Raw genomic sequence first — 3,421 nt, 5'->3', positions numbered from 1 at the left:
TCTTGGTTCAGATGTAGACATATGACCTGGATTGGTACAATCATGCTACAAGATTGTGAATTTATTTCACAGCTATGGGAATGATAAACTCTCTCTTACTAGATGTGAAGACAGCTAGAAGGCTGTAGACCTAGATGTCATATCCACTTTTGGGACAGGAAGAGAGAGGACAAAGAGCGAAAGAATACACAAGTCAGCTGGATCAGCCTCCAATAAAGAGCCTTCACAAAAACCATATCCAGTGAATCGTGTATTTATCTCAGTGGCCAGGACTGTGTCATATGTCTACTTGTAGCTGCAAACGAAGCAGGAAATGTATTTTTAGCTGACACATATCCTCTCTTTATTAAAGTGAAGTTTTCTTAGTAAACAAAAAAGGCAGAATGAATATCAGGTAGTCTACTAATGGTTTCTAATATACAGTCTCTAACCTCAAAGTGTTCAAAGTCTACTATGGAAAATAGACATATAAATATACTTAACAACAAATTTTAAATTCTACTTTAACAAATGTACCAACAAGGTATCACAAAGGAGAGAGTAATCTTTTCATGGTAAACTTTTACCTGTAAGAAAGAAAGAGTTTACATTTCCCTATATGGAAATTCAAGGCAGTTTCTAGCTTCAAGGCACAACAAATGTCACTACGATGTAAAATAAACAAAAAAGAAACATAATTCTTGAAAACCTAGAAGGAACTTCATCTGTGGATTGATTCCCTGATGCACTGTTTGAAAGAAAACAGCAAAAACAAAACCAAGGTAGAAAGCCAGGGCTGTGACAAGAATGTGAGCCTTTCCTATGAAGCAGCATTAGCTGCCAGATGGCCTCAGTGGCTGCGATGCACACTGCATTAGCAAGTCTCCAAAGCCACCTGTGGAAACAACCACAACTGTCTCAGCTGCTCAGAGAAACCAACCAGTCCCCTCCTGCTGAAGAGGACTCCAACATCCCATCTACTCCAGAGTTTGTACAACTCACACCAAATGTAGAATTTTTATGTGGTAGACAGTAAGCACATATCACCAAATATCTGATATGAATAACACCATGATATTGAGTGAGAGTAGCAAGGAAGAAAACACACAAAAAAAATAGAAAAAAATGAAAAAACATTTTGTTTAAAACAAATGATATACATATGAAATAAAAATAGTCAATTATAAAAAAAATAAAGATTTTGGAAATAAGGAAATGTGCTTATTGAAATAAAAATATAAGATCTGGTTAGCAGAATGGATATAGATACAAAGCTAAGAAAAGATGTAAAATATGAACTATAAGTTAAGAGATGTGGAAGATAGATATACTGAGACATTCCAATACATATCCAAAAGTAGATCCAAAATAAGAGTAGATAATAATAATAATAACAACAACAATAATAAAGTGAATAAAAGAGAAGAAAAGAATAAAGAAGATTGCCTGAAACTTTCTGTAAAACTAAAATAGTAATGGAATTTTTATTTTCAAGTATTTCACTAAGAAACAAGCAGGTCATTTTCAAACCACAATGTTTTTATTGTTTATATCAAACAAATGAGAATAGTTTGACCACAAATTTCTCTACAAAAGAGAAAATTAAATCCCCAATGCTTTTTCCAGATTTATAACCATATAAGCACTAGAACAAAATAAAGAGGTATTCTGAGGTCATGCAAGAACTAAGAAGGTTAACCGGTTATGCACATTAGTAGAGAATGAACTCCAGCAAAAAAAAAAAGAATCTAGAATGAAAAAGTGTTTCAAGAAGCACTAATAAGCACACATACCAACTAAACAGGATGTTAAATATAAATAAATACTGATAAAATTAAATAATTACTCTAATGACAATGTGGAATTAATATTTCAGGTTATAGCAACATGGGTATTGATTAGGTAGTAGTTAGGGATAAAAGCCAAGCAAAATAAAAGCGTATTAATATCCTTGTATTCCATGAAGTTTGTGTAGGAATGGAGAATATTTTTCACAAGTAAAGGAACAAAGATTTCCTAGGACACTAAAAATAGACATAAAAGAAATATGATAAATTGACTTTAAATTAAAAACAGATGTTGTTCAGAAGACAGTGCTGTGAAAATCAAAAGGCAGATTAATAGAAAATATGTGCAATAGAAGTGTCAAAGGACTATATAAAATATGTAAAGAACCCTTACAACTCAACAATAAGAATACAAAATAATCAGTTGAAGCTGGGTAAACAGTTTTAGAAGGCACTTCACAAAAGAAGATATTTGAATTGCTAAAAACCAAATGCAAAGATTTTCAACATTAATAGTCATTAGAAAAATGCAAATTAAAAACACAATGAGATGCTACTATATATCCCTATAGAGAGGCTAACGTTTAATAGGCTGATAATACTAAGTATTGACAAAGATGTGAAATTCTGAAACATTGCTGGTTGGAATGCAAAATACTACAGACAAATTCGAAATCACTTGGCTAAAATTAAAAATATTGAGAATGCTAAATGTTGAAAGCAATTAGAATAGGTAGAAATTTTGTAGCTTTTAGTGGGAATGTAAATGGCATAACTTTGAAAAACTATTTGGAAATTTCTTATAAATTTAAATGTGCAGATACCCAGTCCAACACTTTCATTCCTAAGTATTCCAAAGTATTTATCCAATAGAAATAAAAATACATCACTACAGAACCACTAGATAGTAAAATAATGAAGGAATACTCCAAACAACTCAGTGTATATATACTCAAAACTATTCTCAAAAATTGTTCTATTAGAACAATTCCTTGAAAGGCACAAACTACTAAACTTACCCAAAATGAAATAGTTACCCTGAATAGTCCTATAGTATTAAAGAAATTGAATTGAATTTGTAGTTTAAAAATATTCTATTAAAGAAATCTCCCACCACCAGAAGCCCCTCCAGGCTGCCGAGCAGGCAGGGTTGGCTGAGGGCCTCAACCACTACCTGCGATGTTTGCATCTAGCCCAGCGACAACCAAGCCACCACTGGAAAGCCCCCAGGCTCCCAAGCCTGAGTTGGGGGAGCCCAAGGGCCTCAGCCACATGCACGCACCCTCTGCAACCAGCCTAGTCTCACTCCCCACCTCCACCTCTGTTTCCCTACCCACCCACCTACACCTTCCACTGCTCTGCAACATCTTTGAGTGTAAAAAAATAATAATAAAAAACAAATTTTTAAAAATAAAAGAAAATGGGGTTACCTTGAGGATTTAAAGTTACTCTGCTCGAAGAAATCATGAGATCACAGAAGAAAAGTTCTTTGAGGGAGTCCAAGGAGTGAGTTAAATAGACTTCCAAGGGTGAAATCACAAAGAGAATCTATTCACTGTTAACTTTTCCATTTCTCCAGACCTAACTCAGGCTGGATTGAGATCTTTTGGAACAGCCATAGTTTCCCTGACACTCAGAAGCCTGGTTTACAGGCC

The sequence above is a fragment of the Galeopterus variegatus genome, unplaced genomic scaffold, assembly GCF_000696425.1.
Source record: "Galeopterus variegatus unplaced genomic scaffold, G_variegatus-3.0.2 Scaffold2632, whole genome shotgun sequence".
In the NCBI taxonomy this organism is placed as follows: Eukaryota; Metazoa; Chordata; class Mammalia; order Dermoptera; family Cynocephalidae; genus Galeopterus; species Galeopterus variegatus.
This window is presented reverse-complemented; position numbering follows the sequence as displayed.